This window comes from Triticum aestivum, chromosome 7A (genome assembly GCF_018294505.1).
Source record: "Triticum aestivum cultivar Chinese Spring chromosome 7A, IWGSC CS RefSeq v2.1, whole genome shotgun sequence".
NCBI classification, from domain to species: domain Eukaryota; kingdom Viridiplantae; phylum Streptophyta; class Magnoliopsida; order Poales; family Poaceae; genus Triticum; species Triticum aestivum.
In genome coordinates, this window is record NC_057812.1 from 439,435,928 (window position 1) to 439,448,163 (window position 12,236).

Here is a 12,236-nt window from a genome sequence, read left to right on the forward strand (position 1 = left end):
GCTGCTGGCTGCCGCACACTCGGAGGATTTCTTGTAGTCTCCGGCTATGGTGATGATGCCCTTGGAACTCGGTATCTTCATCTTGAGGTAGGCATAGTGGGGTACAACCATGAACTTGGCCAGAGCAGGTCGGCCAAGTAAAGCATGGTAAGGGCTCTCCAGATCCACCACCTCAAACCACACCGCCTCTCGGTGGAAGTGATCCTTGTCCCCAAAGAGGACATCTATCTTGATCTTGCCAATTGGGGAGCAGGACAGGCCGGGTACAATGCCATGGAACAGAGTCCGACTGGGCATGAGCTGCTTCGTCTTGATGCTTAGCTTCTCCATGGTGTCATGGTACAGTATGTTGATGCTGCTCCCACCATCTATCAGCACGCGAGAGAAACGGGCGGCTCGCCTTTCTGTTGCGAGGGTGGCATCCAAAACCAATGCGTAAGAGCCGGGAGACGGCATCACCTCTGGGTGATCTGTCCGACTCCAGCTAATAGGCCTTTCTGACCAGTGCGTGAACTCTGGGTTGTTGGAGGCAACTGCGTTGACTTCTTGGTGTTGTCGGCGCTGGCTATGCCGATCTTCTGGTTGGCTTGTAAAGACGACGTAGGCGGCATGCTCGTTGGGGTACTCGTCTTGAACAACCCCGACTGCTGGTCGAGCAGCCGGCTACGGAGGAGCCGGAGGCGGCTGACCAGCAGGCGGAGGTGGCACTATCCCCTCACCCTTGGAGATCCGCATGAGCCAGTGGCATTTTCGGGTTGTGTGGTTTGAGGGCTTCGCGCCGCTATGAAACTTGCAGGGTCATCAAGTGCTTGCTCGTAGGATAAAGCCGGCTGCCATGCCGGCCTGCTGCCCTTCTGCTTTTTGGGCGCGGGCCGCCCTTCGGGTTGTTCGTCTTTGACTGTGGCCACCTGCCGACTGGTGGAAGGCGGCGGGGGAGCCTTGCGCTTGTGGTTGTTCTGGTACGGGCGTCGGCTGGATTCTCCAGCCGGCGTCTTGGGACTTGGAGCGAGCACCTTCCTGGAGGAGTCTACTCTGAGCTCGGTCTTCATTGAGGAATCGGTCGTGGCGTATTTATCAGCTATGATCAGCAGCTCATCAAGGGTGGTCGGCTCGTCGTAGAGGAGTCGGTGCTTGAGGAGGGTGCCTCCTCGGCACCTGGCGGTGAAGTACTCTATAGCTTGAACCTCGTGCACTCCCTCGCAGGAATTGCGGAGCTCGGCCCAATGCGTGAGGTAGTCACGAGTCGATTCGTTGGGCCCTTGGACACACAAGGAGAGCTGTCGGGGCTTGGGAGCCCACTTGTAGGTGCTGGTGAAGTTACGGATGAAGGCTTCAGTGAAGTCTAGCCAACTGTTGACGCTGTAAGGCTTGAGGGTGTTGAGCCAGGTGCGCACCGTGCCTTGGAGCATGAGGGGCACATATTTTACGGCAACACGCCTGTTGCCGTTCTGATGCAAACCGCGGTGGAGTAGTCGATCAACCAATCCTCCGGCTTCACGGAGCCGTTGTACTTCGACGTGTCTCTTGGGAATGAGAACCCTTTGGGGAAGGGCTCGTCGCGGATGCGGGGGCCGAAGCAAGGCGGGTCGACATCATCTTATTCTTCCAGGGTCAGGGATCGCGCAAGGTGGTCGATCCGGTGGCGGGCATCATTCTCGCCGACTCCTTCGCGGCGACTCAGCCGGCCGCAGAGAGTCGGATGCATGACACGCGCCGGGGTAGGGTATCTCTCCCCACGAGGCGGAGGAGGAGGGGGGTCGCCCCGCCACTCCACGGCTCGAGGGAGGCCCTCTGCGTCACGCTCGATGGAGATTCGAGTCCGGCTGCGGCTGGCAGCCGGCTCCTTTTCTTTTCTTGCGCGGTTGTCGCCCGCAGTCGGTGTTCGGGACGTCGCGTCGTGCTCTCGGCGTGGGGGGGGGGGGAATCTTAGCGCTGCCTCCGGCTTCATGTCGCTCTGTGGCCGCGTCGATAAGCTGCTGGATGCGTCTGGTCATGTAGGGGAGCTCGTCAGGCCCCAGCCCATTCAACTCGTCTGCGGCCGCCTGGGCGGCGCGCAGGTTCTTGAGAGGCGTGGCATAGACAGGGCGGTCTGCTCCCAGCATGTCGGCGATAGCCGCGCCATGTTTCTTGACGACGCCGACGCGGCTCAGCCCATTGGGAGGCAGCGTGCCGAAGGCGGCATGGTCGACTTCACGCTGGTGAGCCTCGGTGAGGCGTCTCAAGGTGGCTAGCTTCTGGCCCTCCGCAACGAGGGCGAGGCGGTGCGCCTCCAATGTCTTGGCGTCCGTGTCGGCCGGGATGGGGCCGGACAAGTCGTGCAGCGCCGTCTACAGGGCGTCGTGGACGTTTTCGCCAGAGGCGGCACCGTGGCTGATGACCAGTACCTCGGTGATGGCACCGGCGCTGCTATCGGCTCGAGGGAGAGGGTCGTTGATGATTACCATGTTGGTGGTGAAGGCGTCAAGTGATGCCGTGTCCGAGTCGACAAGCATTGGGTCGGTGGAGCCAACCGACTCCAAGTCCGCGGCAGCTCGCCGGAGACGTGGAGTTGGTCGAGGAGGCTGACGAGGTGGCTCTCGGGGCAGCCTGTGCCCGCGTCGGATGCGGGCTCGTCGGAGATGCGAGCCTCACCAAGAAGATCGGCGAGGCAGCTCGCCGCGCAGGCGTCGGCGACGTCTTGCAGCGCGTCGGGGCAAGCGCCATCGGGCGAGCCGGGCTGGCTACGCACGCTGGGAAGGAAGAGGGTTCCCATCCAGAATAGGTCTCCGGACGACGGTGCAGCTGGCCCCATGGTGGGCGCCAGATGTCGGGTGGTTGGTGCGACATATGCCAACGGATGGCTTATCATTGTGGGAGCCAATAAAACATCGCCGATGCCTGGAAACGGGATAAGGCGAAGACATGCACGCCGACGAATCTTACCCAGCTTCAGGGCTCTCCGTGGAGATAACACCCATAATGCTGCGCTGCGTGGTCTCCGCATGATCACTAGCTCGACAAGTAGCTACAAGATGCTCCTTGAGCTGTTCGATGGAAGGATGAAGGAGGGCTAGGCCAGCCCGTTCCTCTCCTTGTTGTGGTGTCTAAAACTATCGAAAGAGAGATCTCCCCTGCATGGGTGCCCTAGGGGGTTTATATTGGCCTACCCCCAGGGGTACAATGGTAATCCAGCTGGGCGTGGGCCCTAGCCGTCTGTGTCTAAGCGCCGGCTTCTCTGCCGACTGGTGGGGCCCGCCGACTGGTGGGCCCCACCGGCTGCCGGTCCTCTGGTCGATAGGCCGGCCCCACCGCTCGGGGGTCCTGTCAGGGGCTGGTTACTGTGGCCTCACCCTTAGTGACGAGCGCTTTGTCGTGGTAAGCATGGCTACAACGCTGCTGTCGGGCGGCTCATCGTTGTAGCCTTACCTCGTCTTATCTCCTTAATGGACCGTCTCCTTCGAGGGAGTGGACCGGCCGGCTACTGGGAGTCGGCCGTACCCCAGGCCGACTGGGGGAGGCCCGGCCGCCTTCAGATGTCTCCTTGACGGATGGGGCCCGCCGCCCACGAGTCATACTGACGGCGCGCCGTGGGTGACATCACGGTCAACATGGCAACAGTGCCGCCGCCGGACGGGTGATGGCCGCCTCGTATGGCGCACTGTGGCCTGGCGTGTTCCGAGATTCGGGGGTGGCAGGTTTCGCTGTAGCCACGCCCTGTCTCATCGCCGTTATGTGGGTGCAGACTTTGAGGGCATGATCTGGGCCGCCTGCTGAGGGGGGGCTTCTTGGAGTCGGCCTTCTTGTGGCCGGCTTCATGGAGCCGGCCCTCTCGGGGCTTTCTTCTTGGAGATTTTTAGGCCTGGGCTGCCTTCCGCAGCCGGCCTGAGGGGCAGTCGGCTGGAGGAAGGCGCCCCCGCGTCTTGGAAGCTTGAAGGCTTGATCGGCCTATAATTTTTCTGAAGTGCCATGGGGAGCCGGCTAGGCTACCCGTGGTCATTTACTCCGACAATGAGATAGTACCATGTATGACATCTACATATCTAATTTAGCAGCCAGTAGTAGAAATCATTGTCCGCACAAAGGGATTACTGGTCGAAAATCCTAGCAAAGCACGCTGGCAGACACAGAACAATACAAGAGAGAGAGAGAGAGAGACACTTACAAGATCATAGCAATGCCTCAGTCCAGGATCTTGGTTGGCCAAGCTGTTAGATCCAGAAGAAACATCATCCTTGTAGTTTTTGCCAGTTGCATAACAGGTAACAGTGACCTGTTAGTATATTTGAAGTACATCGGGTAGGTGATGTTGGGCGGGTTTAAAGGTGAAAAGTACCTAGGCCGTGGAAGGTGCTTGGTATCTTGCCAGACGGTGGGAATCGGGTTAGAAACGTCAAGGGTGATGACGCTGCGCTGGCTGTCGGGGTCCGGTAAGGAGATTTAGAACCATCGAGTAGGGTGTTTGTGGAGCGGCTCCGGTAGGGTGGACTACGGTGTGGGCGAAGCGGATCTGTGGCCGTGGACGAGGGCGTAGGTGAAGCTGCTCCGGTGGTTGGGTTAAGGATGGTGTTGACGATGCGGATCTGCGGCCGTGGACGAGGCGTCAGAAGCTGCTCCGGTAGGTTGGATGAGGGTGCCAGGAAGCGGATCTGAGTCGGTGGACTTGTGAGTTGGCAAAGCGGCCCCGGTAGGGTTGAGAATGGTATAAGCGAAGCTACTCCAGTGGGGTTGACGATGGTGTCGGCGAAGCGGCTCCCGTAGGGTTGAGGAAGGTGTCGGCGAAGAGGATTAGAGGCCATCGACGGGAGCGTCGGTGGGGCAGCTCCGGGGTGTGTGGACGAAGCGTCTCCGGTGGGGAGTACGAATGAGCCGCTGCAAATGCGCTGCAGTTGACGAGAGTACCGGGGAAGCAGATCCGGCGCTGTGGACAAGGCCGGCACTGAATGGGCTGTGGTACAATGGTAGATGAGTAGTCTACTTGTTTCTAGGGGAGGTGGGAGGGATAGATGTGGCCGCAGAAGCAGATCCGGCGAGGTGGACGCCGCTGGCAGTGAATGGGCTCTGGTACGCCGGTGGATGAGCAGTCTAGGGTTTCGAGAGGGGAGGGGAGAAAAGCCGATGAAGTACGGACGATGTGATGTAAGATGCTCTGGTGCTGTGGAGTTAGTCGTTTTTGCGGGAGGGGGAGTGGAAATGGGGGTGCCGTGTAGTGGGGGGAACCGGAAGTTACCAAAGCAGCCCCGACCTATTATGTAGATGAGGGCGGTATTGTAACTGTTGGTCTCCGTACACCAAGGACAAAAGGGGAATTTCGCATGCTAAAGACTAAGGTGGCGGAAATTTTAGAAGGAGGTAGGAGATTTTGCCGCCCGCGGGATCGTTCGTATCTAATTTCAACTAATTTTGGACCGTTCTAGCGGGAAGGTCATGCGAGACTGTGTACACGGGGCACGCGTCAGTAGTTAATAACAGGTGTGAAGTCCACCCCAGAAAAAAAAACAATAACTTGGGATGATGCGCCGATAACTTGGACGTTCACCCGGGCGCGGCCAATCATACGGGTGTAGTGCCTCGTTCACAAAAAAGGGATCAAACGCTCAGCCTATGTATTTCTCGTGTAAATAGGTAATTTGGTGCAATTGGTTATTTACTTTAAACATAATGCATTGACGTGTTAGTGTAGAGGCGCACAAAAACAAATGTATATTGCAGTCCGCTACTTAAAATTGTTACCTCATATGATTACATAGCCTCCATTTCATAAATTGCGTACTCGTTGAATTCATATATGAATATTACATATATTACTTCAGAATAGAACTTTAAATCATCCAAGACTAATGATTTTGAATGCAAGAGTAACAATGGTGCATGTACATGATAGCTACATTGGTTGTTTGAAGAAACGTCACTGTAACTTTGGCATGCACAACTAAAAAGGTTTATTTAAATAGAAAAAATGTGATACGTGAGTGTCCAATCTTTATAGCATTGAATCGATATTGTACCTTTGGCCACAATACGAAGTAGATATTGATTTATGTTCAAGTGATGCACGTCCACGATCGCTAGATAGTGATACGTGAATGAATTGTGCAATCTCTCTCACACGCATACATATCTCACTTCCCTGTGGGCATCGGAATCACACACGCGCACTTCGTGTATTTCTCTCCCCCCGTCAAGGTTAGAATTCGTCTTTCTACCCCGTCCTATAAGTCTCTCACACAGAAACACACACGCTCTCTTTGTCGAACACGCCCACCCCTTTAATTCCGCCCACCCACTGCCACTAATGTCTCAAAGTATAACAATTTCTCTCACACATATGCCTAAGGTTAACTCGAGTTCCGGAACCATATGAATACATACAATGGGATTCCAGCAGAGCACCTTTTGTTTTGAGATTTCGCTCTCTCTCTCTCTGTCTCTCCCTCTCTCTCTCACACACACACGCTTGCATTTGCATGCACACTGTTTTGTTTATCTTCATGATGCTTTAAGTATGCCTCGCACACATGCTATCTACCTATCCCTTAATATAGCTAGATATGTGTCACACAAACTCCTTCTCCCTACTAGCAAGATGCCCATGCGTTGCACGGAACATCAAGATGCATTTGTATGAGTAGTTTATCTTATGGGAGAAAAGGATGAACGAGGGAATGCCTTATTTGCAAATGCGAAGAGGGGTGTGGGTATCTATTTGCAAAATTGCCACAGTTTCCTTCCTATCCGTCGGATATAAATCGGATGGCCTATATTGCAGGATGGCAGGAACACCATCATCACCAACTTTGTTTTTTATAAGAGTAGAGATATGTAAGTGTCACTGCCCCCCCCCCCCCAACACACACACCCACACAACCACACACACACACTCTCCAACACCGAAGGAGTAGGGTGACACCTCGATATTGATACTAATCTATCGACTGGCTTCTCTCTCAAACACGCACACACACACTACCCGACACCGAAGGATTAGGGTGGCACCTCGATCTTGATAGTAATCTATCTACTCCTCTTTCAAACGCACACACACTCGCTAGTTGTGCCTCTGTGCCTACCGCGCACACTCTCGATACGTCTTTCTCTCCATCCCCCTTCCCCTTACACAAACACCCACACAACCACACACACACACACACTTCCCAACACCAAAGGAGTAGGGTGACACCTCGATCTTGATACTAATCTATCGACTGGCTTCTCTCTCAAACACACACACACATGCACACACATTACCCGACACCGAAGGAGTAGGGTGGCACCTCGATCTTGATAGTAATCTATCTACTCCTCTTTCAAACACACACACACACTCGCTAGTTGTGCCTCTGTGCCTACCGCGCACACTCTCGATACGTCTTTCTCTCCCTCCCCCTCCCCCACCCCAACAATGACAGTAGAAGGGTGACAACTCGATCTGATCGTAATCTGTCAATTGGTTTCTCTCTCGAACATTGTGTCTCTGTGCCTCGCTCAGTAGCCCCCTCGATATGTAGACTTCTCGCACGCGCACAACTATAGTGACGACGACCCTGAACCCAGTGTGCCTCGTTTTTACCTGCCTCATGTGATAGTTTCCACACTGTTTTTTGTTAAATAACAAGGCAACCTTTTCTTTGTTACTACTAGTGAATCTGAAATCATTCGGGGCAGACATAAAATATATCACTTCAACCCAATTATCGCAGTAACTATTTTAAAAGAAACTAGCTAGGTGCCTGTGTGTTGCACGGAACATCAAGATGCATTGTATGAGTAGTTTATCTTGTGAGAGAAAAGGATGAATGAGGGAAGGCCGTATTTGCGAACATGGAGAGGGGTGTGGTTTATTTTTGCAAAATTGCCATAGTTTCCTTCCTATCCATTAGATATAAATCCGACAACCTATATTGCAGGATGGCACGCACACCATCATCACCAACTCTGTTTTCTACTCCCTCCGTTCCTAAATATTTGTCTTTTTAGAGATTTCAACAAGTGACTACATATGGAGCAAAATGAGTGAATCTACACTCTAAAATATGTCTACATACACATCTGTATGTGGTAGTCCATTTGAAATCTGAAAAAGACAAATACTCCCTCCGTTCCTAAATATAAGACCTTTTAGAGATTCTACTATAAACTACATATGGATGTATATAGACATACTTTAGAGTGTAGATTCACTCATTTTGCTCCGTATATAGTCTATAGTGGAATCCCTAAAAGGTCTTATATTTGGGAACGGAGGGAGTACTTAGGAACGGATGGAGTATAAGAGTAGACATGGAGATATATCTCCAGCATGGTCTACAAAAAAATGTGCTGGACTGGTTAGCGCCGGATGCTCGCAACGCGATGACATGAGTTCGAATTCTGTCTTTAAATTTAGATTTTTATATTATATATTACTTATTTAATATATACTTCTTTCGCTACTGTATAGACAGTGGAACCCATGGAGTACTCAGAATACAAGATTACAGATGGACTTGTTTCTTTTTAACTTTCTGTACGAAGTTGTAGCCACCCTGCAAGTCATGTGTACACTGTACATGCAATTAACTTTTTATAGAGGGACAATCATACACGCAATTAACTCAAATGGATTGGATGTCACTCTATTATTTCCAGCATAAGAGCATCTCCAACGACAGCCGGCAAATTTCCTCCCGCTTCCTTCCGCGGAGGACGACATCAAACGCCAGCGGCATACATTTTCACAACTCTAACCAACCAGATGAAATTCGTGCAAACACGGACTGATTTCATATAAGCATGAAGGATTTCATATAAAAAAGCCGGATCTTCATATAAACATGATGGATTTCATTACATTTACATGAACTAAGCGGTGCCAATCCGGCTCTCTTGGTATAATTAATACTCCCTCCATCCAGAAATACTTGTCCTAGAAATGGATGTATCTAGACTTATTTTAGTTATAGATACATACAATTTATCCATTCTTAGAACAAATATTTCCCGCCAGCTGGAGAGGGAGTACATAATCTAAATGGCCGCCCGCGGATCCCTTTGTCTTCCTCATGTCCGGCAGACACTTGCGGGGTCGACGAAGGTCGTCAGAAGAGACGAGGCAGCAAAGAAACCACCTTAATGCGCAGTCGTCGTCTCGGCGGTGGCCTTTATGGGACCCAAGTGGCAGCGGCCTCCCGTGTTCTACTTCTCCTCGATGATGGTGGCGGACACGAAGAAGCTGGCCACCGACTCGTTGCTCTCCACGCACCAGGCTTCTGTCTCTGCCTACATGGCGCTGCCGCAGGCACGGGAGGCGCGCCCACAGACACTGGTGGCGCGGTACGGCGCAGCAGCGATGATGCCCGTACCAGTGTGCTCACCGCTATGCCGGCGTGGAGCAACTCGCCACCCTCATCGAGCTAAACTAGAGTGGCGAGTTGCTGAACCACGCGCCTGCTTGGGGCGGCAGCTAGCTCAGTCGGGCCAAGCAAGGTTGGTGAAACACCGAGCGGCCTCGCCCGTATCCGGAGGGCTCGACGGGCCACCCAGTCGGGTAATATGCCGGAGAACGGCTCCTCGGAAGCCATCGGAAGAGTGGAGAAAATGGTGAAGGAGGAGATGGGGGAGCGCCGGAGGGGTGCGATTCTTTCCCGCTGTCTGTTTGGCCTCGTGTAAATAGAGGGTGGACGATAGGAGCTTGGCCGGCATCTGGCCTCGTTTAAACTGAGGGCGGACGGGAGGAGCTCGGCCGGTGTTGCGTTTAATTCCGGCCCGCTCATGAGCGGACGTGTGGCCGGAGTAGGTCTCTCAGTTTTCATGCGGGTTTAATGGAGGTGAGGAGGCGTGTTCAGCCGGGCGTGCAGCGGGTGGCACAGTACTATTCGATTTGACAGCGGGCGGCGTAGTTCCCGATACGGCTTTAATGCAGACGAGGGAGGGAGTAGCGGTTCCAGAAATGTTGAACGGCCAATGCATCCTCCTTCAAATAATGCATGAGGGAAGTAATGGGAGGAGGACCGGGAAAAGAGGCTACACAATGTGAATGCAACGCAGTTGGCCCTCATATTAAGGCGCACCTCCATTCCAATGCATCTACCACATCATACGCACTTAAGAATTTGTCTAAGCACCTACACTGCGTGCAAAAGTCCTCGCTCCAGACCCATGGCGGCAATGCGTGCGAGCAGCCAGCGGCTGTGCCAGATGGTCCACGACGCCGGCCTGCGGCATGGCACCGAGGATCGTCTCCAGACGGTGTTGGCGACCGGCTGGTGGATGGCCGCCATCGACGCCAACTATGACTCTTAGTTGGACCAGATGATCGTTGCCACCACCAACAAGTTCGCCGTCCTCCAGAAGCTCGCGGACGACATCGCCGTACTCCTCCAGCCCACGCGCCCGGGCTCCTTGTTGCCTGCCACCCTAATCGGCCTCCATGGCCGGAACCTCTTTCAAGCACTGGTGGCCCTGGGACTGCCCACCGACGCCACACAGAATGTCCACCTGGAGGTCGCGCTCCCCACGAGGCGCCTCGCCCTGCAAGAATTCGTCGACCAACACATCCACGTGTACGAGCAAATCATGTACATAGGTATCTACAATGCTAGTGAGGACGCTATGACGTTGGCCTTCCTCAACCGGCTGGAAGCCTTGGATGCTTTTGCTGAGAAGCACCTCGACCTCGCCACAAAAGCCACCGCTCTTTAGCCGCCGGTCGGTGGCCCGATGCACTAAGTTGATGAGCAGGTCCTACATTGATGGATGCATCTTTCTTCTTGCCTTCTGTAACCACCACGGCGATCACATCATCATCGTGGCCTTAATTCTTATTGTGTTGTTGCATTCTCGTTCCAGTCAATACCGACATGTGCGATCCCTTTGCTTAATTATATGCATCACTGTAACTAGTACTCCATCCATCAATTTATAAGTTGTGCTTACCTTTTCCATCAACTTAGTGCAACGCACGGGAATCTTGCTAGAAACACTAGAACATGTCGGACCACGTGTGACCAAACCGACGATGCACCAACCTAGCTACTACGTACCCTGCTTATCTGGCGGAAATAGCCCCGCCCTAGCGTTTCCAATCGTTATTTCTATCTATCAATCGTGCCAAGGAGCAGAACCAAAATGTTACAATTTATACATGTTTCACTACACCTACTCCTATAAAAGACTTAGTTGGTGATGGTGGTGTGTCTGCCATCCGTCGTTTCTGACCATTAGATCTGCATCTAATGGCTGTGAGGTAAGTTGTGGCATTTTTGCAACAATAGCCCACTTCTCTGCTCGAATTTGCAGAAAACCCCTTATTATCTTGAAAGCAACCACATCCCTCCCTCACCTCATCAAAACAGCCTGAGAAATATATTTTGAGTGAAAAGTACTCCCTCCGTTCCTAAATGTTTGTCTTTCTAGATATTTCAATAAGTGACTACATACGGAGCAAAATGAGTGAATCTACACTTCAAAATATGTCTATATAATCCGTATGTGATAGTCCATTTGAAATCTCTAAAAAGACAAATATTTAGGAACAGAGGGAGTAATATATTAGGAGTATATCAAAACAAGAGTGATTTCTTTCAAATTTGTGAACAAGTACTACTATTCTACTACTTTGGATCCGTTGCAACGCACGGGCACATTGCTAGTAAAAGGAAAAGGCTTGCCGCATTCGCGTCGCACTCCCCCCACACACGCCTGGGAATCGGGAGTACTCCACGGCCCGTTTGGCACGACACATAGCTTAGGGAAGGCGTGTGCCTAGCATTTTCACTTTCATGTGGGACCGCCATTGAGCAAACCGACTATTGGCAAACCGCACCCCGCCCGCCGCCGGGTTGGAATATAGAAACGTGGGGAAGATCTAGCTGTAGCACGGAAGCCAGGAAATTTGGTTAGATGGGGCTCTTTGATAGAGTAGGAGCATTCCGTCCTACTCTACTCCTACTAGTACCAAGTTTGTACTATACAACTAGTACTACCACTATACAACTAGTAGGTACGTGCATGACACAACATCATAGGAACAAAAAACGGGAAGATCTTGTTTTGGGTGATTTATCTTTCTTTCAGTCAACGTAGTATGAATAATTTGATGTGTGGGGCACCCATGAAGCTTATGTGGCTTGGTTGCATGGCTACGAAAGGTTAGAGAAAAATAAATAGATAATGTGTTTAGGGTGCACTCCACTAAATAGATATACTTTGGATCCATTGCAACGGGCCGACACATCTATATCTATACCCCCTATATAGTGTGTGAATAACTTTGAAAGTTG